The sequence below is a fragment of the Mesoplodon mirus genome (assembly GCF_964341445.2).
Source record: "Mesoplodon mirus genome assembly, chromosome: 4".
In the NCBI taxonomy this organism is placed as follows: Eukaryota; Metazoa; Chordata; class Mammalia; order Artiodactyla; family Ziphiidae; genus Mesoplodon; species Mesoplodon mirus.
Window position 1 is genome coordinate 77,705,502 of NC_138979.1, and position 26,258 is coordinate 77,731,759.

Genomic DNA, 26,258 nt, shown 5'->3' on the forward strand with positions numbered 1-26,258 from the left:
TAATATAATTAATGTTACATTTAATTGTTGGTCATATTTATTTGTAGATGTGTCCTAAAGGGCTTGAATAATGAGATATTTTAATAAATCTAATAAATAACTTCATATTCCTGGCTCTGCTCATTATGTTTTTACTCTCATAATAAAGGAATATGTTCAAACTGGTTGATGAAATGGTAAATTCTATGTATTCATGTTTTGTTTTGTTTTGTTTTTTTGGCCAGAAGGTCAGAAGACCCATTCAAGGAAAATACTAAAAAGTTGAGAATAGGAATAATGGTGTGTTTCTAGCCAAGGAGTAAGCCAAATGAGAAAGATCATTTTGCCCACTGTCCTAAAAGTCTTAAATATGTTTAATTGACTCTCACATAGCCCTAGATTTCTATTTAAAATATAACTGGGATCTACCTAGAAACTCACTTGCTTGACAAATTCCAAAGTGCCTCTGCAGCAGAAGCACACAGCATGAATAGGAGAAGAGAGGAAAGGAAGGAACCAGAATGACTCCAGTCTCACTCCTGGTTTTCTTCTCTCCTACCTCACTGTGAGTGGGAGGTGGATAGAGGGGAAAGAGAGAGGAGAAAAATGAGGGAGATTTTGGGGATTGGTGAGAGTAGAAAAAGAAACTGGCCACGTGAGAAGGGTGAACAAGATAAAAAGAAAAGAGAAGAGAATATGAAGGGATATACAATTTCAAGTATGGCCAAGTCAAGGTGAAGCAGCCAAGTGATGAGTGAGAGAACCACTTCTTGACTTGTCTGTCACTAAACAGCCTTGAAATCTTCTGGCTGAACTACTTCTGCAATGGCCAGGTAGCTCCAACCTCAGAATTGCAGCTTAGAGGTATGCAGGCAGGACCAACCATCAAGGCTACCTTAATGGTGCAAGAGGAGCCTCTAAATGCATTTGGTCTCTTTGAAAGACCAGTCAAAAGTTAGAACCACACCTACAGAAAGCCACATGGAATAGAAAGAACAGAAGCATGAGTGTTCAGCATCTTCTCCAGAGTCCAGCCTTAAAGACTGTAAATGTGTCCATGCTACCTTTATTTCTTCTTACCAGGCTCCTCCTAGGGTAGCAGAGAAGTCCAACCATGTTCTAATTATTCTCCTTGACTCCAGATTTTCAGACAATCTCAACATATTGCACATGGGTACTGACAGGGAGGTTCATGTGAGCAGGAACGTGGTCTAATCATGTAGAAAACATGACAACTCATCTTAAGAAAAGGAACTAACAATTTTTGAAGTGCTTTACTTCAAAAATTTAGCCAGGGAGTAGCCTAAACTTTTTACACGCCTTATCTGTTTAAAAATCCTGTATCATACTATTTGCTTGCTTAATGTGTAGATGAAGAAAAAGAGGCTTCAAAGGATTAAATGAGTTCCTTAAGTTCTCACAGTTCGTAAGTGAAAGAGGGGGGATTCTGAGCCAGATTATCTGACCCAAAAGCCAGCTCCAGCCACATGTCACACCACAGAGAGAATGAGAGAGCCACATTCCCCCACACTGTTCACATTCACTGTTGAATGTTTTGCACTATTTATATCCCTCAGTTCAGTGATTGGTCTCATTTTCACCTATGAATACCTTGAGTATGTCAGTGTAGAGATAACTTCTGTCCTTCCACTAATCCTTCACTTTTCTTGGTCAGTTGTGTCTACCTAACCCCAAATATGGTTTTTAACTTCTTTAAACAGAGAGAACTTCCATAACTACTTCTTTATGAAAGCTTGGCAGATGCTCAAATGGGTTCACAAGTATTTCACAGTGGAAGAGTGGTTCATTGACAAAAATAACAGCAATAAATATTTGTTGCATGACAGAACTTTTAATAATTAAAGAGAAGGCTTCCCTGGTGGCGCAGTCGTTGAGAGTCCGCCTGCCGATGCAGGGGATGCGGGTTCGTGCTCCGGTCTGGGAAGATCCCACATGCCGTGGAGCGGCTGGGCCCGTGAGCCATGGCCGCTGAGCCTGCGCGTCCGGAGCCTGTGCTCTGCAACAGGAGAGGCCACAACAGTGAGAGGCCCGCGTACCGCAAAAAAAATAATAATAATAATTAAAGAGATCCTCTTCCAGAAACACTCTTCTGTGAAACTAGTTTTTAAAAGGTTATAAAAAATATGGAATGATATGGAAGGACATAAATTAAACTTTTCATTTTAATTCATTCACTCAACAAATATTTATTAGGTTTCTAGCCAATGCCAGACACTGTGCAAGTTACTTCTTAGTGATGTACAAGTTATCTATTGTTGTATAAAATTAACCCTAAACTTGGCAAGTTAAAACAACAAACACTTGTGATCTCACAGTTTCTGAGGCTCAGGAATCAGAACAGCTTAGTAAGTGCTTTTGCCTCTGGATCTCTCGTGAGGTTGCAGTCAAGCTATTGGATGGAGCTGAGGTCATCTTAAGACTGACTGGGCTGCAGAATCTGGTTCCAAGTTCACTCTCCTACTTGTTGACAGACCTCCATTCCTCACTGGTTCTTGGCAAAGACTTCAGTTTCTTGCCATGTGGACCTTTCTGTAAGGCTTCCCAGAGCCAGAGGTCCAAGAGAGAGAAAAAGAGAGCCTGCACCTAAATCAGAAGCCACAATCGCTTTTAATTACCTAGTCTCCAAAGTAGTTCTATGTCATTTCTGGGAGTTAGACTCCATCCTTTAAAGAGAGGAGCATCAGAGAATCCATGTATACAATCTGAAAACCATGAAGGAGAGTTGATTAGAAAGGAAACTGTTAAAAAAAATTTTCATATACTTTAATTGCTTGGCTTATTACAATTAACATGTGCCATTTTGTAACTTAATTTTCTGTTACTAAACTAGATATAGCCATGTAGTTTTGACCTTCCCATAGGAGACCCAGAAAGCATCAACCCCTCATCACAATATTTTGTGTCTTTAGATGAGGAATGTCATTTTCCATTCATGTGTCAGGTATTATGTAGACCCAGAGTTCTAGTTAGGCACCTTAGTAGCTCAAAGAGAATGAGGAAAACTTAAGATGACATGGAAAAGGCTATCAAAAAACATTATCAGGGAACCCAGAAGCTGCCACCCAAATGCATTTCCCAATGATTTTCCATGTTGCAATTCATTTAACTTTTAATGGTCTGATTGTATTTTGACCCATTGCACTCTTTTGAAGATTCAAATTTTCACTATTGTCTTTCACATCAAATAATGAATTCTGAAGCAGAATTTCCATCTGTCAGTTTAGAGAATGCAGCATCTCGTCTCCACGTTGAAATCAAGTTCCCCTTACCTTTCAACAGCCAAAGCACCACTTCATCATCAGCAATGTGGAAAGTCGCAAATCAATTAAACTTACCTTGCATTTATGAGTACCCATGAGTTGCACTTACAATGGTTGTACCAAAAAAAAGATGGTAGCACAGGGTTCTCAACAAAAGCATGCAAGTCGGGTAATGGCACATTTGGGGTCAGTGACACCTTCCCTGTTTGTCCTGTCTGTGACTCAAACGGAGTTCTTCATTTTTTTCCTCGGGCCCACGGCCACATCAACATTGTAATATTCCTTGTCACTTTATTTAAATCTAAGAAGCAAACCACATGGAGGTTTCTGAAGAGCCTCGTGTGGCTAAGAAAGCCTCAGGTTGGAAGGCACCCTCTGTAATCCCCTCACAGAGGTAGAGAGGAAATAACTCCAGAGAGGGTTCCAAACACAATAAATACCCCTTCAAGTTAAATTTTGCGTTTTGTTTGCTGCTTTAAAATCTCTATTGGCTGCACATCTGAGAAGGCTTAAGAACATAATTTATTCCATATAAAGTTCCCAGTAATTTATGCTCACTAAATTGGCAACATAGGAAGAATTTTTTCATTGGCTACCGTGGAAGATTATTACAGGCCGTATGAGTGAGTAAAGATGGCACAGGCAGCCATGCTTTGTTTTTTTTTTAAATTTATTTTATTGAAGTATAGTTGATTTACAATGTTGCATTAATTTCTGCTATACAGCAAAGTGACTCAGTTATACACATATATTTTTTCTTTTTTATATTCTTTTCCATTATGGTTTATCCCAGGATATTGAATATAGTTTCCTGTGCTACACAGTAGGACCATTCTATATGTAATAGTTTTCATCTACTAATCCCAACCCCCCAGTCCCTCTTCCCCCGACTCTCCCCTTGGCAACCACAAGTCTGCTCTCTACGTCTGTGAGCCTATGTCTGTTTCATAGATATAGGTTCATTTGAGGCAGCCGTACTTTAAACAAAAGGAAATGTACTAGCATTCCAAGTTTTAAATTCAAATAATTTTTATCTTTTTAATCTATAAATTTATAATTTCCTTTCTTAATATTTCTTAGAAATATATGCATTGAGAATAATAAATTGATACATTAGTTGTAATAATATTTAGATTCCTAGTGAAGCAGGAGATAGATGGACCCCTGGGGCAAACAGTTGGAGTTCATTCACTATGGACCAATACTCCAAGACCAGAATAACAGGACAATTGAGAGAGGAGGTTGGGCCCTGCCCAGATAGAAGATAAAAGACCACATATCCCTCATTCTCGAAGTCAGGAGACACCCCCAACTACACATGCGCACAAAGGCTCCTTGGAAGTCAAAAGGGGAGTGATGCTAAGTGGCTAAGTCTACTCATAGGCCTCTTCAGTAGGATCCATCTTGGTTAAGAGATGCGCATGCACACATGGGAAGTTCCCAAGATATACCAAGTATGGACTTTGAACCAGGCAAATTAAAATGATTGGCTAAAGGAAACTCAGAAGAAATACACCATATAAGTGATTTAAACTGCCACAAGGGCGCAACTCTCTCTCTGAGCCCGCCCATGTGTCTATCCACACATACTGTACTCTTTTTTTCTCTTAATAAATACGTTACTTGTTTCACTACATTTTGTCTTTGTGGGAATTCTTTTTCTGCAAAGTCGTAGGGCCAGAGCCTTGTCACTGACCACTGGTCTAGTGGCTAGGATTCGGTGCTCTCACCACTGGGACCTGACCTCAATCACTGGCCGGGAACTGAAACCCAGCTTCAAGATCACTAGGTGTAGGCGTGTGGGCATGAGTACAATTCTCCAAGATGGGAGAGGTTACTATATTGGTTTCCTATCAGAATCCCAAAAGTGAAGTCTCTACTTTTTATAGTTTTCACAGAGCCACTAGAGTGCAGTAGGACTGGCAACTGACCTAAAGCTGGATTCCCCATCTTTTGCATTTGTATCATCCAATTCCATTTAAATCTCTCATCATGGGCTCTCTGGAATCATATTTTGATATTGCTATAGAAGAGTTTGACTCTGTCCTTGCCTCGAGAGGCCCACAGCCCTCAAAGTTTTGCCTTTTTTTGAGTCTTGTACTCATGGCTGGATGATACTTGTACAGTACCTCAGCTGTCTGGATACCAAGACACGGCACCTCTGAGATGATTATCAAGGTTAACATGGCCTCCTCAACACAAAGCAAACAAAAACTATAAACATCTTTACTGAAAAATTCTACTGCTCCCTAGAGCTAGGAACAACAATGAACACAGAGCTCAAAAATGTATTCTATTGCACTTGTGAATTTCTTTGCAATTTGAATTCTAAAAAGAGAATTCACTAGAGAGAGAAGGTGGTGGGCAGGAATTGTTTTTTAAGGAATAGTGTTTTTAGAAAAGAATGAGAAGATATCTTGCCACTAAGCCAGTGGGAATTTGAAATTACTCCAAGCAAAGGAGCCAATAGACTTGCTAAAACATAAGGTAGAATTCAGAGGGAGCTGATCATGTTTTGATCTCATTTTATGCTTTTCTTCATGCTTGTTTCCAAGATCTCATTGGTGCCTATGTTGGAAAATGTTAACACAGGGCAGCGGTGCAAAAGAAGGGCATCAAAACATCTTAGATTAATCCCTCTTCCGACATAGATCTTGTCCTCTCCCTGGTTAAGTGGCCATAAGATATTGACTTTTTTTTTTTTTTTTTTTTTTTTTTTTGCGGTATGTGGACCTCTCACTGTTGTGGCCTCTTCCGTTGCAGAGCACAGGCTCCGGACGCACAGGCCCAGCGGCCATGGCTCACGGACCCAGTCACTCCGCAGCATGTGGGATCTTCCCGGACCGGGGCACAAACCCGTGTCCCCTGCATCGGCAGGTGGACTCTCAACCACTGCGCCACCAGGGAAGCCCAAGATGTTGACTTTTAAGAACCCAGATTATTGCCATTCCTTAGGTCACCCAAAAGTTATATAGAAGTCTTAGATAGAAGAAGGTATCTTCTTAACCTCACTTTAGTCCAACTAAGAAAGTATCTTGGCCAAGGTCTAAATTATACATAAAATGACAACAACAACAGCAAAACATGTGCAAAAAGTGAGTTTTGTTTGTATGAAATTTTACTATGGTTCTGAATGGTAGGAAAACTACGACAGGAAGCACAGTTCATCCTAACAATCTTGCTGAGAAAACTAGAGCAGCGAATTGGACAACATTGATTTGAAGCCTCTAGTACAACGGTTTTCAAACTTGTGGCTCTTGAGTGTCTTGGAGGTGACTGCCCAAGGTCAAGGCAGTGGATACAGTTTAAAAACTATTGTGCTCATGCCTTTCACTTAAACAGGCTAGTTGCACCATGAATAAGAACTAGTTTTTATCAGAACTAGTTGTAACTGTGCTTACTCTATGCAATCACAATTAAAAATCCAAAATGATAAACATAAAAAGATATTCTCTAACAATCATGAACACAAACTAAAAGCCAACATTCTTACATTTGCAGCACTCATTCATTGAGAATGGACTGAGCTCTTATGTGCCTGGCACTGTGCCAGGAACTGGGAACATACATGATACAGTTCTACTCCCAGCCTCCGAGGGCTTCCAGCCCCAAGGGAGAGAGAGAGACGCATAGCACTAACCAAAACAGCAGGTTTCATCTGTTCTGAGAGAAGCATAAGCACTGAAGAGGAAGTCGATGGTACCCATACTTCTGGCACTCGTGCAAATTTAAGAATACATTCTGGGGCTTCCCTGATGGCGCAGAGGTTGAGAGTCTGCCTGCCGATGCAGGGGACACAGGTTCGTGCCCCGGTCCGGGAAGATCCTACATGCTGTGGAGCGGCTAGGCCTGTGAGCCATGGCCGCTGAGCCTGCGCGTCCGGAGCCTGTGCTCTGCAACGGGAGAGGCCACAACAGTGAGAGGCCTGCGTACAGCAAAAAAAAAAAAAAAAAAAAAAAAGAATACATTCTGCAGGATTTTTTTTTTTTGGCCACAGTGCTCCTTATACTAATATCCTCTGATATTTCCATGACCTTGTCCACTTTTATGTGTTCTTCTCTCTGTTTTAAACCTTCAGGTAAACACCCAAGACACAAGGAGCTCAATTTATTCACTCTAGAAGGAAATCCAAATGTGGCTCATCAGTTAGACTAAAAAGAAGCTCCATCCTCTTGGAAATCATTTCAAATCTACTCTTCCCCCCACCCCCCACCCCCATGAAAACGACAGGGAGGCAGTAGACACACTCTAATTAAGAACCATGTGAGTAACTTCCGGCTTCTTTACACAAGCCCCAGTAATCCAGGAAACAATGAACTTGATTGTCCCCCCAGAGGAATAAGAACCTGGTCTGACCTTCCCTACCTTTACTCTGTGCCCCACTCCAGCTGGAGTTGCCATTTCTCTCTCCTCCCCACCTTACTCTGCCCCACCTCCCACACCTTCTGAGTCCCAGATCAAATCACCTTCACTCTGACATCTTTCCCAAGCAGTTCTCCGAGGCAGAAAGAACCACCCTCTTGCAAGCTTCCAAAGCTCCTTGTAACCGTTATCAGAGAGTATTATGTCATGCTTGCTTGCCTCTCTCCCACAAACTTAAAAACTCTTAGAGGCCAGGGCCCATGACTTACTAATCTTTGTGTCCACAAGTGCCTTGTACCATGCTGGGAACATCCTACCTACTCAATAAGTGGGTGTTAAATAAATGCATAAGTGAGAAAGTTTCCATGGAGAGCAGGAAAATAATCACTCTTCCCCCTCCTACTAGATTCCTGTATTCTCCATGCTATACCCACAGCCTCACCCACGCTTCCATCTCTTCCCAACATGCATGACCCACCTCCCAAGCTAGGAAGCTCTAAATGCAGAATAGGCTTGGGGTGTCACCAGGTAGGCGCAGCTGATCTTGACTTATAATATTCCCCTAGGACTGGCTGACCCAAACAGACCACCTCCTTCCAAATGAGTAACACACACAGGTGGTTCCTTCCTATGAGTTGAAGACTTGCATACTATCTGTCATTCTGCTGTTTTGAAGTTTTAAAGAATGGCTAACTAGGTACACTGATTTTTTTTTCCCACATCAGCCTTAAAACTATTAGATGCTGAGACTCATGGAGATGTAACTTGTATATGTATATTGAAAGAGAGAAAGAGAGAGAGAGAAAGAGAGATTCTAAGGAGAGTATTTTCTTAAATTCACTTCACCCTCATGAGAAAATTGAAAAAGAGAAAAGGTTAGGTCAAATTCTACCCACACCAATTTGGTAGGAAAATTAATGATTCTCTATCATCACTATGACATAAGTCTGCTGTGGTTATGCTTAAGGCATAATCTACTTTCCTAGTTGAAAAAAAAAGCAGTGCTAAGATTTGATTCCTCATGAACTCCATGAAAAGACCATGGAAATAGATTAAAAGGAGAAAGTGGGGAGATGCCCTCCTTGCATCCCTTAGCACCTGCAAACAGGTACTTCTGGTGATGTAAATGGATGACTCTCTGTTCTACCCTGAGAACATTTTCCTAGGGTCCTGTGGGGAATGGGACTTCTTAGTAGAAGGGAAGTTCTCTTGACTGTGTTTGCATCAGCACCTCTCCCCATCAGAACAGGGAGCATGTCAGAATGTTTGAAATGGAACTATTTATTCTGTTGTGGCAAATCTCACTGTTTGCCGCCGCCAGTCTGTGCTCATCTTCCAGGATAAATATGCCCCAGTGTCACAGGTGCTTTCTTTCCTTTCTCCCTCTCCCCCACCCCCCTTACAAATCGAAGTGTTCTTTTAATGGGCTCTTAAAAAGGAATAATTATCCCATGCTTCTTTTGTGGGGGACACATGACACAGCAAGCATCTCTGTTCATTTCTTTTTTTTTGATAAATTTATTTATTTATTATTTTTGGCTGTTGGGTCTTTGTTGCTGTGTGTGGGCTTTCTCTAGATGCAGCGAGCAGGGGTTACTCTTCGTTGCAGTGCGTGGGCTTCTAATTGCAGTGGCTTCTGTTGCGGAGCACAGGCTCTAGACCGCACCAGCTTCAGTAGATGTGGCACGTGGGCTCAGTAGTTGTGGCTTGCAGACTCTAGAGCACAGGCTCAGTAGTTGTGGCGCACGGGCTTAGTTGCTCTGCAGCATGTGGGATCTTCCCAGACCAGGTCTTGAACCCATGTCCCCTGCATTGGCAGGCAGACTCCCAACCACTGCGCCACCAGGGAAGCCCTCACCTCTGGTTCATTTCTGAAATACAGAAAGTGCAGGGTCATACTGACTCCCAGCCCTGGAAGCAGCAGGCTGTGCCGTGGAGGGGAACTGCTGGCACATTCACTTGCTACTTCTCAGCTGAGTGGTCCACTGGCTGGCACCTGCTAGAAAACCCTTTCCTGGCTCCCTACGGGCTGGGACAGATCTCCAGGGAAAAGCACCACTTTGTCCCAGAGAGAAGTTCCATTTAGCCCTCCAAGTGAGCAGGTTTCTCTCCTGAGTCCAGTCTGGGATGGAAGCAGGCTTCCAGAAAAGTTGGCCTGGTTCCATCCAGGCCTGGCCTGTTGTTAGCTGGCTAAACTTAGTAAGGGTTCTTAACTTCCTTGAAGCTCAGCGACTTCAGCAGCAAAAAGGAGAAAAGGGTAGCACCTATGTCTGGCGGTGGGGGGAGGGGGGGCAGCGTTGTGAGGATGTAAAGAGATAACGCAGTAAGGTTCTTAGCCTCGTGCAGGGCTCATGGCTCACTTCAGTCCTCTTATGTCTATTTTTGTCCACGTCTTTTCCTAAAGAATCTTTCTAGCTGTTGGCAATCAACTTTGTTGCGCAAAGGTTAATACCCGGTGAAAATCACTCCTGAGCAAGGTCTAGAGAGGGGAACGTCAAAACTGCGAGGATATGGATTTTGTCAGGGCTGCGGGAGTACATGGAGCCCAGCAATGGAACGGGAGCCGGGAGCCGAGTCGCTCACAAGCCCAGCCTTGGCTGCAGTGCCAAGTGATAGGGGAGTCTCATACCAGCCAGACCACCACACTCCAAGCCTTGCTACTAACCCTGGGTGAGCGGAATGAGGTTTTGCCCTTGACTCCTTAACGCTCTCTGTAGTCCTGTCTCCCTGGGGCGACCTCCTCGCCCTCGCCAAGAAGCGGAGCGAGGCAGGCGCGGACCTGTTCCGTCTCCAAGACTCCGAAGCGCAAACCGAAGATCCCGCGGTTCCCGGCAAAGAAAACTGGGTCCAGATACCGGGGGATGGGACCTGCTTTTTTCTCCTGTTCTCAACTGAACCTTGAGGCAATTTACCCCCAACATTCCCGAGGCCTCACCATTAAAGTCACTTTCCCGAGTTCTTGCAGATTTTATCGCCCTCCCCAACTCCACCCCTAATTGTTCAGGAGGCCACGGGAGACCAAGGGCAAGGTATCCTCCCCATCCCATTTCCTGGCCACATCGGAAAGGCAAAGAACTTGGTTTTGCAGAAAAGCAGACGTGGGCGGCGGAGGTGTTGTGCGTGGGTGGGGGAAGGGGTGAATGCACCCCAGCTCTCAGGGCCGCAGAGCACATGCTTGCTCTCATTGCTGGATGCCTCTGAGAGCAATAGACTTTTTGGTTCCGAAGAAAACTTTATGTCTAGCAAGCCCCGGAGGAAGCTGGAGATTCCCCAGGAAAAGACAAGGTCAACTGGAGTCACATTGATGTGCGTGCATGCCAAGCCACCCCTTCCCCCTGCCCCCTCAATGTCTCCCTCTCACCACCACCACCTCGCGTATGCAGGGACACACACACACACACACACACACACACACACACACACACCTGTTAAGTGTACCCCAAACTAAGGACATAAGGCTTCCCCACTCTGTCGCTGATGGCCAAACCCCAGGGCGTTCCTTCTCCCCTCGAGCGGTTGCTCCTTCTCCCCTGTTCTGCCCTCTGGTTTCCGTCGCAATCCCCCTTGGACAGTTCTTTCGAGCCTCACTGATCCTCGCCCCGCACAGCGCTGGGCTGTTGGGGGAGCCCAGCGTGACCACCGTTGCCTCAGCTTCCCTGGCTGACCTGCGTAGATGAGTCTGAGGATGCTCAGATCCGCGGGTTATTCTCGCCGCCGAATGCTCTGGTCCCAGAAGTACTCTGCTCACCTCCCAGGGCCTGTGAAGCACAGTCTAGCCTCTAGTTTTCACCTTTCTCTTTTCCTAGCCTCTTTAAACTAGCCATAGAGATCTTACTCGGGGTGGCAGGGTGGGGACATCCCCTTGCACTCCCCTTACACACACACACTCACATACACTTCTCTCAACCTGCTACTTTCCTGGAGACCAAGCCAAAGGCTGCGCTGAAGGCTGGGAGACCTTGGCTGTCCTGGGGCTGGGGTGTGGCGGGAGGGATACACATATGAATAAAGTTCGTTCTCTGCGCCTAGAAAGCTGTGTGGAGCCCAAGAGCGGGCCAGCAGGGAGTGAGGGGTACCAGAGAAAAGAGTTGGCTGGCCCTGAGGTCTCAGCGAGGACACTGCTGAGGGTTAGGGGAGACGAGGAAGGAAGCCAGAGACTGTTGCCGAGAGACCAGTGTGATGAATCCTGCTGCCTTCGAGGCTTTGCCCGGGCCCGCATGGCCAAAATCCGAGGCTGGGGAGGTCTATCAGAGTCGGAGTGGGGGTGGGGGGAACACACGACAGGGCATCTCAGCACCCGGCCCCCAACCTCTGGTTCCTAGCCCTGGGCAGGAAAGTTTCCGGTTTCCTCAGGGCAAGCAGGTCCCCAGAGAGGCCAGGCCAAGTCTGGGGGAGGGGGGAGGGGAAGGTAGTGCCACCTAGGCACCCCGGGCAGCGCCGGAGAATCCAAATCCAATGGAAGAGTGAGGGCAGAGGCCTTGGTGCCTCGGAGATTACCCCTGACACATACTGATTTCCCCAGTTTCTGCAATTCCAGGTCCTATCCTCATCCCTTATTCAGTTTAGGCTTCGGGTTTCGGCCCTCTCGGAGTCTCCGGCATCCCCAGAGTCCCAGAGTATCCGCCGGGCTACGGACGCCCTGGGCTGGATTCACCAGGGGCCGGGTTCCTCCAGCTCCGCCCGGGGGCACATCGAGCCCTGTGTCCCCAATCCCCGAAGGGCAGCTCTGCCTGGCGGGCGGCCGGCGACGGCAGGAGGAGGACAGGCAGCCGCAGGCCGCGCGCGCAACTTTTTTGAAACGCATTGCTGTCCCTCTGAAAGGTGTTATAACAGCAATTCAATTACAGTAAATGGCGCATAGCGGCCTCGCGGCTGGAAAGTCGGTAACTAACTGTGGCCGACCGGTATAAAGGAATGCCGCTAAAGGCACGCTATTTATTTCCCTCTCTTCTTTCTAATTCCCCCTCTTTCCATCTTTTCTTCGCTCTGTATTAATCGTAGCTGGACCACAGGTTAATTAACTCCAAAGAGCTTAGTCTATCTGGACAGAAGCACACTGAGAAATTGGCACGAGATCCTCAAAACTGGACGTAGTGTCATAAAGATCGCCTGAAGTTCCCCGCGTTTCCCTCCACGTCTACAGCCCTTGCCTTCAAGGAACAGAGTTTTAGTCCCAAGTGGCAAACCACCTGGGAGTGTGGTCACCTGGGCGTGCTTAGCGTAAAAATATTCATGCCTGGGCTTAGATCAAGGAGCCATGGGCACCAGGAGATCGTGCCCACGAAATCCCACATGGCATGGTCTGCAGGAGAAGACCATGGAGACCCAAGGAGACGTCGGGTCTGTTCCTGGTGTGTCGCCACTTAGAGGTCATTGGAGATAACCGACACACTCGCCATTTGTGTCCTGGCACGTGCATTTCAGGCTAAACTTTAAAGAGCGGTCCATGAAATTAACAATATCAACAAAAGTGATATTAATTAATGATATCAACAAAAAAGCTGCCTACTTTCCAGAGTGGTGCTGAATCATTACAGTACTCCATATGTTAAAATCTAGAGGGAGGGCTGGAGGAGGGGAAGAACCCCTCACAAATCAGCCTGGCAATCATTTAAATAAAGGTAAAATTAACACGTGTTCCTCTGAAGTTAGAGTATAAACGGCTTAAAAGCGGATTTTATTCAGTGGATGTCGTATCAAAACGGGAAGAAAGGAGTTGCCTCGCCTGGAGTTTTTAGTTTCATAATTTAAAAAAAAATCATTTTAGAAAAGGCCAAGATGGCAATGAGGGAATTCGAGTGCTTTCTCGCCGCCCCACGAGGCCGGCCTCTCCCAGCATCCACGGGAGGTTTCCAACGTTGGAAACGCTCAGTTTTCCGCGCCAGTGGTAACACAGCCGGAAGATGTCTCTGGTCGCTCCGCTTTTCCCCTCTCCAGCACTCGGCTAGGCCCGGGAATGTTTGCATGTCTCACTCCTGGAGAGGGCAGAGCGCGCGGCTTAGGGGTTGGAATGGGGCCCCGGCCGTGGGCGCCCAACCTCCAGCGCCACGGAGCTCTCCACCTGAGCCCCGCGCCCTCCCTGCCCTGGGCAGCGCCCCCCACAGCCACCCTGTCCGGAGGAATCCAGCAGCTGCGAAGAGGGGTGCACTCAGGGTCTCCTGACTCGAGGCCGGACAGGCAGAGGCGTGCGGGACCCAGCCCAGGGGTTGGCCCGGGACGCTCCGGGAGCAGAGTGCTCGGCACCCGCGCTGCCCTAGACATACCGAGCTCTGGCCCATGGGCTGCCAGAGGCGCTTGGGCTGTTTTCGGCTTAGTATGCTTTAAAACCTAGAGGCGCGGGTTCCTTTCAAGCTCCCTGAAGCCTCTGACCTCCACTTTGCCATTCTCCCCTGTGCCCTCACTTTTTTTTTTTTTTTTCAAGGCGAGAATAGGACGGCGAGAGGAAGGTTACTCGTGTCCTCAGCTCCCAGGACTGGAGATGGTAGAACGTGAGGACCGGGAGGTCACCCGCAGCCTGTCACTTGGAGTTGTCGCCCTCTTCCACCCCCCGCCACGGAGTTCCTGGTTAATAGGTTGCAGAAGGGGCATTTCTCTCGGGTCCCAGGCGGGATCCGAGATGCATGAGTTTCACCTCCCCTTCAGGCCCGAGAAAACCCCTCTGTTGTGGGCAAAGCAGGCGGCCCTCAAGACCGCATCTTCATGATGTTTTTTTATGGAGTCTCCTGCCAGTTCTGCATTCTGCAGGGAAGGTTACCCCAAGAACTCCCACGTCCCACCGGAGGAGTTTCGAACCCTCTCCAGCCTGGTGCAGGGGTTATCGCGGGCACTCGGCGCGCCCACGGTAGCGTTGATCTACGCCGAACCCTCGCCCCGCTGTGCCTCCTCCCCGCTGGGGCCTGCGCGCGGCTCCGGCTCGGAGACGGCACAGTTTCCATTTGGCCAAGGATCCCCTCCTGCCTCCCCTGCTATCTGCCCGTTATCCCGCCTGCCCTTTTTCACTCTAAGCGATTTTCCTGGAAGCCAGGACAGGCCCCACCGTATTCACTGCGCAAAACCCCGCTTTTAAAGCCCAGCTGGGGGCCTTGGTCCCTCGTAGAAGACAGAGAAAGAGCGAGATTGAGAGCCCAGTGGGTGGCCCTCTTGCAAAGAGAAGGCTCCCCTTCGTTTGCATCTCTGCTCAAGTTTTTAAAAGTTATACTTAGGACCTGCTGTCTATTCCTTTACTGTGGGTCTGGAAATATATATATATTGGAGAAGCTGATCTGAGGGTAGCAGCCGCCCTGTAGACATGGGGCCGCTCCCTCCTTAAACCTCCAGGGCGGGACATTCAGCCCTGGCAACTTGGGTGTCTGGGAAGGCTCTAAATGTGAGGTTTGAGGGGCAGTCTACTTTTCCCCGCCTTCCTTCTGTAATCACTAAATCCAGGGTGCTAGAAGCCAAGTTCTCCCCCTCGGCCTGGCATTGGAGAGAAAGCTTCCGCAGCTGAGGCCTTTCCCACCGGCCCAATGGCCTCCCGGGTCCTGCCGCTGCTCCCCAACTCCAAGGTGCTGCCAGCGCCTGCTCCAATTGACAGAAACTAGAGGAATCAAGGATTTGAACTTGTAAAACCAGTTAGAGCAACTCTTACAGTTTTCCCTGTCTGCCTACCTGTTAAAGAACACACATTCTTAAGTGGTTTGACTCCATAATTCAGGGATGAGGAGACATTCTTTATTCCGGTCTCTTCCTCCACTGTGGGATCACTGCTCTTAATACATGCACTTCAGAGAAGTTCTCAGGAATCTAATTTCTGCTCATCCTGGTCTCAGACTTAATGAAACCCATCTATAGTTTAGATTATTTCCCAAAAGTACATTGTCGTTTGTCTAACATAGCTAGGTAAAAATTAAAATTGGCAAATTGATGATTAATTGGTCCTTGTTTTTTTTTCTCTTCCTAAAGTCTGCCAAACTAATAGAAATTGATTTTAGATGACTCCAATTTTAGCATAATTGGCATTATTTATGCTTGTTCGCAAAGTCTTCTACAGCCCTGTCAAACCAGCTTCTTTGCATCTACTCAGCCTGGTCCCATTTCAGAGTTGCTTAGAACTGTTCTCATAGAACCCACCCTCCCCAGTTACTTTATTTTCTCCCCCTGCCCACCATGGATCAATCACAGAGACAACTGATTTTCCTGTGTCCTGTTTGAATCAGAAAGTGCTGATATCTTGAGGGGTGGACGAAATATGAGTGAGCACGAAATCCCACAAAATATGAAGCAGCCAGGCCAATCTCCAGGTTTAACGATTAAAGTTGTGTGTACATACACATATGTATGTGTAAGTATATACTTTTGTTTATCCACCCGAACTTGCATAACATTGACAGTGGTAAGAAATTTTAATGTAATGTAGGAACACAAGCTGAATGAGAAATCATCTTAATACTCTGGATAAATGAAGAGGAGACCCCAGACCTAAATGTCTAGGAGTAAATAACTAATCATGAAATTCAAAACTCTTCTGAGCTAGAGTCCTATGCTTGCCAGAAAATAATCATTTTTCTCTCTTATTGGAAATAAGATCCTAAATTCCTTTGACTGAAAGGAAGTTACGAGACAAGATGCAATTTTCTCTTTCTTTTCTGACAACTCTGTCATCCAAAGGATCACAGCCATGTCAGGGTGTCTGTCTTGGAAAGAAAAAAAAAAAAAGGAGAGAGAGAGTGAGCTAGTGAGCGAAACGCTGCAGCCCATGGCCATCTTTGCATCAAAATTTTCCAGACCTCTATTTTTGATTGTGATCCCACTGATCTGAGTTTGAAATGCAAGCACAGTGAAGCCCCTAAGCCTTCAATCGTGTGAAATTTTCAAAAGATCTCTAGAAGCAATCTCAGGCTGCCTGACCCCTGACAGGCGCCGATCTCTTTATTCCTCTCTCTGCCAGCACTTCATTTGTTGGAATATCTTTCAGATTTGCACCTCCAGATGACAAACCTGAGTGTTTATTATGTGTACATGAATCGGAAATCTTCAAGCCTGCACAAAAGCACCATCTTAAACATAACATTTAATTTCCCAGCCTAAGTGCCTGCTTCTTTATTTGCTTTTCAATAGCTTAAATATTTTGTCCAGGTCTCCCCATATGTCACTTTGATATTTAGATGATTCTCTCTTTTAATCATCATTTCCCCCTTGAAAAAATCCCCTGTTGCCTGCCTCTGCAGGGCTCACACTGCAATGTCACTGCGCGGCGGGCAGCGAGGCCGCCGAGCTGGACGCAGAGCCGATCCGAATGCGGGGTGTTCCTCTCCAGGCAGGGTGGGGGCCCGTGGTGTTACAGAGAAACGCTTGCTTTTTAGCCGGTGGCCAGGGCTGGGTCGGGACCCGTGACCACCCTCCCATCTCATTCCACCTCTCCTCCTTCAAGCCCTTTTTAATTCCTTCTATTATTAAAAAAAAAAGAAAAGAAAAGAAAAGAAAGAAAAACCCTCAGGTGACTTGGAAAGGTGCTGCTTTAGCTGCTGGAAGTCGGCCCCCGAGCTGACGTCTCTGAGCTTGGACGCTGCGTTTAGACATCTTACCCAAATCATCCGGGCACCCCTTCCTGCCCCGGCATCCCCTCCCACCAGCCTTTCGGTGGGCCCCTAAATCCTGGGGGCTTGAGGGCACTAGAGGCAAAGGGAATGTGGGGGAGGGCTTCTTGGGAGAGGACTGGTTTATTAAAATGCCTTCTGTCAACTAATTCTGCGGAAAAGATTTGGGGGTGGGGACTTTGCCCACCTCTCCCCCAATCTCAGCCCCAGACTGAGCTTTAGATCCCAGCCAGTCGCCCAGGTGGACTGAGATGAGACAGAGACGCACACCACCCTGCATGAGCGGGAGGTGAATCGCCACCCACAAGCCCAGTCCCAGGTCGGGGAGGTGGTGTGCTGAAGCCTGAACGACCCTCCCTCTGTGTTTGGATGGGCCGTGTTGCTATGATTAACTTATTAAACCCCCTCGTAATTATTTTAATTTGACTCGAAAAAATACTTTGGGCGGCGTTGCGATGTGTTTGTATTTATCCATCCCCCCCATAAAACCTGTGTTAAAACAAATGTTACTTTTCTCTCTCTGTACATAGACCCTCCCTTTTTGAAATAGACCGCAGGGACTGCCATTAGATCGAATGGCACGTCTTTATGGTAAGTGTTTTGCATAATTACATACCAAAGCCAGAACAGTCACCTCCACATTTTATGGGTCACAAACCATCAACAATTGCCACATTATTGTCCACGAAACCTTAGTCCCTTCATTGATGGAGGGACTCCACTGCTAATCTAGAACGGGAAAGGATGGAAATTTCTTCTAATAAGAACCTGAGATTATGTCCCCACTGACAACGTGTTTACATATAGTTATAAAGTTCAGAGGACCGACGGGGAGAGGAGAGGAAACCGGACTAGGCCTGATTAAGAGCGGCACATCGGTCTAATATAGATAGAGCATCAAAAGGAGTGGCTGAATGCCTCTCCCCTTTTCAGATCGGACCCCTTCATACCTTTGTCATGCAGTAATTAAGATATTCTTATTTAGACAGACAGCTTCTCTAGTAACTGAATAATATTAGCTCTTTTGATGTCAAACTTTTGACAGTTATCACACCAGCACTGGGCAATTTAGCACAAATGCCCTCCTTTAAAAAAAAAAAGATAGAAAACCCCCATCGGCTTTGAAGAAATCTAATAAGTGTGATCCTTATCACCAAATGATCTAAATCGCCGCCGACTGGCCGCCCAGCTATAAATTACATTTGGTGTTACATAATGAAGCTGAATTTGGGTTTTAGCTCATTGAAGCAGTATTGGTGAGAACTGGGGGGGGGCAAAATTCCTGCGTCCCCGTTCCCGACCCCCAGAGCCTCTGTCCACTGTGGAGGGAAAACTTCACAAAATCTGTGGGGTCAGGGCAGGGATGGAGGATCCAGCCGAGGTACGGGCAGGTGCAGGCGCAGACCTCAGCGCCCTCGTCCCAGCTCCGGAGAGCCTGGCAGGACTAGGCATCTACTCCCGGGATGACACTTCGCCGTGGCTTTCAGAGCTTGGTCGCCAAATTTGGGATTTGCCAGATGGCAGGATTATCTTCGCGTCTGTTATATTATGTGTGTGTGTGTCGGGTTGGGGGAGAGGATGGAGAGCGAAGGCAGGGAAGTCCAGAGACCGCTCTGGTTCCTTTAAAATACACGCACGTTCCCTCTTTGCCCACTCGGGCTATCGCCGCCCGGCCCCTTACTGATGGTCTTGGCATCTCCCAGCCGCCCCGCGGCAGGCAGCAGGCAGAGACCCCGCCACCCCTGCCCGCATCTCCAGACCCGGGCCCCGTTGCCCAGATGCGAGTAGCTGGGGGTGGGGGTGGATGAGAGGGCTTCTCTCTGAGGAGAAATAGAGGGGCAGCAGAGTTGGAAGTGAAGGGGGCAGAGAGGGCAGGTTGAGAGGGCTGAGACTGTGATGGTGACACCTGGAAGGCATTGTCCTTGCGAGCGACACCTGTCAATCTCCGCTCTGGGGTCCCGGGGCCGGGGGCGGGGAGGCCGCGGGTCTCCGCGGTGATGTCATCGCAGAGTCCCTTCCGGGCGGAGGGCGGGGAGGACTGGGGGGGGAGGGGGGACCAGAGTCAGGCGGACTGGGAGAAGGGTAGGGGAGGAAAAGAGAGAAAATAAACAGTAATTGCTCTCACTCGCCGCGTCCTCTGCTCTGGATTTACATAGAAATCAATAATCCAACTTTACTGTTATTTCTAATCTTGAATGACCCGTCTAGCCTTTTCATTGGGCGAGAAGGAACAGGTTTACAACATCCTATCCCACACCATCCTCCAACCCTGGGAGAATCCCGTTATTCCAAAAGCCTTGAGGTGACTGACCCTCCTTCCAGACCCAGCTCCCTCTTTTCCTGGCGGCAGTTCCAAGCCGGAGGCTTCAGGCTTAAGGAGGAAACATTCGGGGATGAGTTGTGAAAATCCTGTGATATTGAAGGGGGTGAGGGGAGAGTTAATTAACGCGGGGCTGGCTCAGCGAAAGGGAGAGGGGGAGTCGGCGTGGGTGGGCGGGCCGGGTCGAACATCGGGGTGCGCTCAGTGCTGGGGGCCGGTGATCTGGAGGCCCAGCTTGGAGGCCTTGGCTGGGGGTGGGGGGCGGAGGGAGTGACCTGCGGTGGCCTCCGCGGGGGCTGCTGACGTGCCCCAAGGACTCTCCTGTTGGTCCGCGGGAAATTCTGATCTCCCACCTACTGAGCTCCCACCCCACCCCACCGAGCGCTACTGGACTCTCCCTCTTCCTATTCTTTTCGGCCTGAGCTAATTAGCAGCCTGCCAGCAGCCTGATTTATGGAAACGCTCGGGCGGGCGGAGACGCGCTGCTCGCCGCGTCCGGCTGCCTCGGGGCGGAGTGGAGGAGGAGTCTCCACCTGCCCCCTCCGACGAGTTTCCCTCCGCCCGGCCGGAAACTGGAAGTTGTCGTCCCCGCTCTCCACCCTCCACCCCGGCGGGTCCGGACGCGCCCTGCGCCCCTCATGCCCCAGCCTGGGACACTGGGAACCCTGGCGCCAGCGGGGCGGGCGGAGGGTGGTGGCCGCGCAGTCGACGGCGGAGTCCCAGCCGCCGGGTTCCAGCCCGGCTGACCCGGAGGGCGGGCTGGGCGCGGGAAGTGCGGGAGCCCTGTGCGCCCGGGTGGGGCGCCTCCTTCCCCGCGTCGCGGTCTGTAGAGAAGGGAAATCGACCCGAAGGGGGAGAGGACGCTGCACGAGGTCGGCAGCAGGTCCCCAGGCCGCGAGGTGGCGTCGCAGGCCACGGTGGGCCGAGCGGAGCCACCAGCCCAACTTGCCCCCACGTCGCTAGTGACTGTCCCCGGGGGGGGTGTGGTCCTCTTCACTCTCTCTCCCCATCACTTTCTCCTGGGTCTCATCCTCAGTCCTCTGAGTCACAGCCTCCAGCCTAAAGTCAGAATTTCGAGCAGGGCTAAGGCGGGGGCAACAGAACGTCTCTAAGAGCCAAGCGGCCTGGCACTTGCCCCCAAACTCGGGCGCTGTGTCCTCACTTTCCTTGGGTTGCGCTCGGTGGTCCCAAGACAGAGGAAAAGAGAGGTACTTCCTCTCTTCTCAGTTGACCCAAGAAGTGAGGATGGAGAGGGAAAGGGGTGGAGGGCTCACGGGATAAAGTGCATAGGACCTGTTGCTGGTGCTCCAGCAGAGCGGCGCCTCTCCCGGGAGGATATCGGATGCCCGACTTCTCCAAGAAGCGACGTCGGAGAGGGGCAAAGGAAAAGGGGGGAAAGCTCTGTGCCCTCCTCGCCTGGGAGAAGTGTTGGAGGAAAGAGATCCTAGCCGACCCAGAGGGCCAGAAGCTCCGGGCATGCTCCTTCAGACTTGGGGTGGGATGGGGACCTGGGGGTGAAGTCACTGGGAAGGGGACTGTCCCCCCAAGCCTGGCTTTGACTAAAGTTGCAGTTGTGGAGAATTTAAGATCTCCAAGAAATTGTGTCAAGTTTATTTTAAAACACCCCACCAGTTCACCTTCCTTAGAAGCCATATCTGAACCCCTGGACTGGGGCAGGTGGAGAACTAAGATCGTTCTCCCTATCAAAAGACCTCTGGATGCCTGTCCCGGTCCCTTTCTTTTCCGGGTTCCCTTGTAGATAAGGCCATTTGATGTCACTGAGAACCCAAAGCACCTCCCTCCCCTCCCTCCCTACCCCACCCCCAGGATCCCTGGGCCCCTGGGAAATTTAGTTTCCTGCTCTTCTTCCTCACCTTCCTCCCTGTCTCTGCCGCCATTCCCAAAGGGTTAGTTAAGGCAGGCCGGGGGTCGGGGGTCAGGCAGGCCCCGGTCTTTCTCCGCTCGGCTGGAGGAAGTTGGCACCCTCAGCTGGGCGGGGAGCTGGGCTAAGCGCCCATCTATATCATGGCATTTACTGTGGGTGGTGGCCCCTCTGAAATTCCAGTTGTGCTGAGGGCTGGGGTCACCTCCCCAAGACACACTGCGGTGGCCCAAATCTGCCCAAGTCCAAGCGGAAGTGGAGACCCACCCCTGCCAACATGTCACCTTCAGGCAGCGCAAGTCCCAGGACCTCTCAGTCACCCAAGGGCCAAGCTCCGATCTCAGAGCCTTGCGGGGCCGCCGCTCCCAGGGCAATCACAGGCAGATTTCAGGGTCTGCAGCCCTCAGAGCGAATGCTGGTGGTTAGGCACCCAATATTCTTCATTCGTCTTTTTCAAAGTTGATTTATAGCAATCGACAGGTTAAAGCCTCATCTGACTTCATTACTTTTAAAAGCTGTCTATTTCACAACTGTCACTTTTCATCGCTTAACTCAAATAAATACTTGAAGAAATGAATTGGAAGAGACTTTTAGATCATGTTTATAATCCTTGGTCGCCACGTTAACATTCCTCATGACCTGACCCTCTGAGTTTCTGCAGACTCCTAATGCTGAAATTTCCTGCGTTTATACCAGGAAACTTCAAGGACGGTGAGGTGGCCAAAAGTACGGACTAAAAGAAGTGCAGCTGGTGACAAGTCAGCGACCGGGTGCAGCCTTGGGAAAGCTTCCCGGTGGCGGCCAGGGCCCAGGCCGGGCACCCAAAGCCGCCGGGTAAGGGAGCAGCTCTAGGGGCAGGGCCCTCCAGTGGATCGAACTGTTGAAAAGAGGGCCCAGCCTAAATGGCTGCGCGTGTTGCCCGGGTCCCAGGGATCCGGGCGCAGAGCTACGTATGAGGAAGTTCATGCAGGATGGAAATGCTGTTCATCGTGGCTATTTATTAGTATTATTATTTCTAGCATTGTTTCCAAACTGGTCGTAACGGGCCCAACAACCGCAAGTTGAGAGTGGCAGGGTGAAAGGCATTTCCTCCCGGTAGTCTTTGACTTAGAGCTTGTGAGATACCCACGGAAGGCAATTGTGAAAACGAAATCGCATGTATGGAAGTATAGTTCAATAAATCGAAATAGTTTCTTCTTCAATTTCGCTGCCATTTGCCCAATGCTGGATCTTCCAGGGCTGGTGTTAATCTCTCTCTCTCTCTTCCTCTCTCTCACCCACCCACCCACAAGGAACCAGCTCTCAGAAGTAGGTTAAAAAAAGAAGAAAGAAAGAAAATAAAGAAAACCGGGAGGGGAGGGGGACGAAAGGGAAAAATGTAAAGAACGGGAAGGAAAGGAAAGGAAAAAGAAAAACCTATCAAACTGGAAAATTACCTAGTTTGGGGACAAACCAATAACGAACGCATTAGATTTTCTTTCCTTTATTTTATCTTAATTAAAAAAAAAAAAAAAGGAGAAAAAGAAGAAGCGAAGTCTCCCGAGCCCGGGGAGAAGGAGCTGGGCGACTCCCTCGGTATGTTTGGATTCGGCCTTCCACGACTGGACCGAGGCTGACCCCGCGCGCGGTCCCCGGGCCTTGCGGGCCCCGCACCCTCGCACCGGCCCCGCCCGGGTCCCACCGCGAATACGGACTTCAGAGATTCCCCGGAGCCAAGGCGTCCGGAATGTGCCCCGGCCTGGGTCCCGCCGCGTTCCCTGCCGCCGCCAGCTTCCCCGTCGTGGCCTCGGGCCTTCGCCCACCCCGAGGACAGGTCGGCCTAGCGGGTCTGAGCGCTCCCCGACTTTTGACGCCGAGGCGAAAGGAAGCCGGCCTGAACGATGCTCGGTGGCCGCCGCCTCACTGCGGGAACGCGGCCGCGGCGCTCGGCGCCGGACAGCCCGGCGCGCTGCCGTACCCTGGAGCGCCACCTCGCTGCGGAAACTGGAATTACGCGGCCATGCCGCCCAGCCTCCTGCCTAACTTGACCGTCACCGGAGTTTTTCCTTCATCTAAACCTTAAGAGAAGCCGAAACGCGCAGGCCTTCTTCCCACCAATTAAAACCCGTGATCTGTGACCGACATATCCCGAAATGTCTGCACTGGGATAAAGGGCAAATAACAGGAGAAAGAGGAACAAATATATAGGTACAATATCTCCAAGTCTAAATTGTGATGCTGCTTTCATAAAAAAGATAAAATAAATGAGCGATGTCCTCTCGGAGGCCACGGGTTGCCACGGGTTCGGGCCGCCGTGTGTTTCGGGCCACTCAGCTGTGGCCAATGCAGATATCTCCCATGAGGCGGGTGCTTATGAAGTCATCCCTTCCCAATTACGAGTTCCACCGAAATCCACTCATTCTGATCAGACGGACATCAGAGGGGCTGCGCCATGCCAGTCGCCAGCCTACTGGGACTTGTTCCCTGCAGCCCTTGGCTCTGCTGACAAAATAACCACAAAATGCAGCCCCTAACTTGTACACCTGTGGGCCAGTGAAAACAGGAACGGCAAGAGTTACAAATCACACAGCATTTCTCTCTAAGGTGCAAGTTTGACCCTAGTTTATCCAGTTGGTAACTTAGGAGTTTTGCCCTACTCTTAAGCCCACAAGACTAAAAATATACAGAAATTTTAACTCATATGTGAATTTGTTCAATTTGTTTTCAAAGTGCACTGCCCCAGAGATCGGGTTATAAGTGAAATATTTCCACAAACAAAAAAGATTTTTCCTGTTAAAAATAGAGTGTATACCTTATGTTGATAAGATTTGTGTGTTTTCTTTGTTTTCGGGCAGGTACAGAAACTTTTTCTAATTTAGTTTTGACTGCAAGTTTGTTTTTGTTGAAAGAAACTCGGTGGATCCCATATGGAATGATGGCTGAACTGGGAACTATGGGGGGGGGTGCACGTGGTGGTGTGTAAGCCCCTGCATTTCCCTGCCTGAGCAAACCCAACATAGAGACCATTTCTCTGAAACTCTGCCCTCCCTGAGTTGGCAGGGTGAGTTCCCAAAGGGCCAGCAGGCAAAGGACGCAGTACTCCTCACTGAAGGTTAGGAGGCTCTCAGAGAGCCCTTGCTCAGAAATTATAGGGCTGCGCCAGGAAAACAGCCAGGTTGGCTTGCTGGGTGGTTTGTCCCTCCTCCATCAGGCTAGGAAACATTCCTGAGATACCGTACAGGAAAGAGGCCCCAATTTCTTAGCAGGATTTGAATAACGATTCCTCACCCTAGACAGTTGAGAAGGGGTGGCCCAGCCCCTGGGAGTCCTGGGGCTTTCTCGCCCAAAGGGATGCTGTGCTGGGGGCGAAGGGAGTTGCTGAGACATCCTGGGAACTAAGAGGCAATTCCTGAGAGGGTCCAGGGGTCCACTGAGGGACAGCCATGGGGACCAGGGACAAAACCAGAGAAGAGGAAAGCAGAGAAAATAATATGCTTGAATCGATGTGCCTCTAGTTTTGAGCAGCCTAAATTGGAAAGATTTTTCTTCTCTCTCTCTCTTTCTCCCTCCCTCCTTCTCTTCCCTCCCTTCATTTCTCTCTCCTCCACCCCCTCCGCGTCTCACATTAAGATTTTCTGGGGTTTGTTTTTTCCACCGAATAATGCCTGGAGATGAAAAATGATTTTTATTGCTATTACACTTCCTACCGCAAGATGCAGTGCAAGGCGACAGAGTTTGTATTACAACTATGTCACAATGTTTCACTGATGCAAAACATGTAGCCAGAGGGTGTTGCTAATGACTCCTGGATTAGAGCAAGATTGAGACTGGGAGAAGGAGAAAGAGAGAGAGAGAGAGAGAACGAGAGAGAGAGAGAGAGAGAGAGAGAGAGAGAGAGAGAGAGAGAGAGAGGAGAAGAGAGAGGAATTTCATTAGAAGAAGGGGGGGCACCGTATAATCAAGTCTAATAATCTAATCAGAATATTTTCAGATTTCAAGGTTCTTTCCACGCTTGAGAGTATGAGCTAGAGAGAAAGCAGTATCCTCTTAAACACCACAAAGGTTGCTTTTTTTTTTTTGCATGTTAATATCTATTCATTATGTTTACAGTCAGTTAAGTGAAGAACTCTCCTTTTGGAAAGAATCTAACTTCGGAAAACGCTTCATATCAGATTAAAGGCTTTTCCAGGAGCCGCCCCGCTTGGAGGGAGGTGGGGACCCGGTAATCACCCCGGGGTGTGCGGAGCGCCACGCGGCCTGCAGAGGGTCACCGCCCCCGCCCGCGGTCGTGCACACACTTGCACACCTGCCTGGGAAAGCCTGCTGGGGCTCAGGGTACCAGCCGGGGCCGCCCAGGCCCAGCCTGGGCCCGGGGCTCGGCCTCCGCTCGGTCTTGGCGAAAAGGTCCCTCCGGGCTCCGAACTCCCCGGCGCCCTCCCGCGGGACCAGCTCTACTTAGGGAAGCGGGAGGTTTCGCGGTTCCTACCGTGGCCCGGGCCGGTCCCACCGCCCTGCAGTCCGCTTCTGCCCCCGGGGCACAGCGAGAAGGGCATCCCCTCAGGGCCGCGGCACTTTGAACCCGGGAGCCTTGGGCTCCCGGCCCGCCGCGCGGAGCTCGCTCGGGGCCCGGCTGCGGCGCGGAGTGTGGGTGGCGGGTGGGGTGGAAGGGGAGTGGGGGAGGCGGAGGGGGGGACGGGGCGGGGGCGGGAGCCGGGCGTTAAGCCTGGAAGCTTGGCTGTTTACCCAAACGATTTCCCTTTCAGGCCCGAGACACCAATGAGACAAGATCAAGCTCCCCTCTTCGCTGTGTGCGCGTGTGTGTGTGTGTCGCCTCCTCCAAGCGGGGCTTTGTGAATGGGGGCTCCGGGACGCCGGCTGGG

General features: G+C 49.4%; 1 long non-coding RNA gene across 1 annotated transcript in view; it reads right to left on the reverse strand.

Annotated features, from left to right (window-relative positions):
- Positions 1-26,038, reverse strand: part of LOC309803560 — a 39,770-nt gene extending 13,732 nt beyond the window's left edge. The window contains exon 1 of the long non-coding RNA XR_014293967.1: positions 25,865-26,038. This is a non-coding gene — a long non-coding RNA (uncharacterized lncRNA). The remainder of the gene's footprint in view (positions 1-25,864) is intronic.
- Positions 26,039-26,258: the final 220 nt, after the last annotated feature.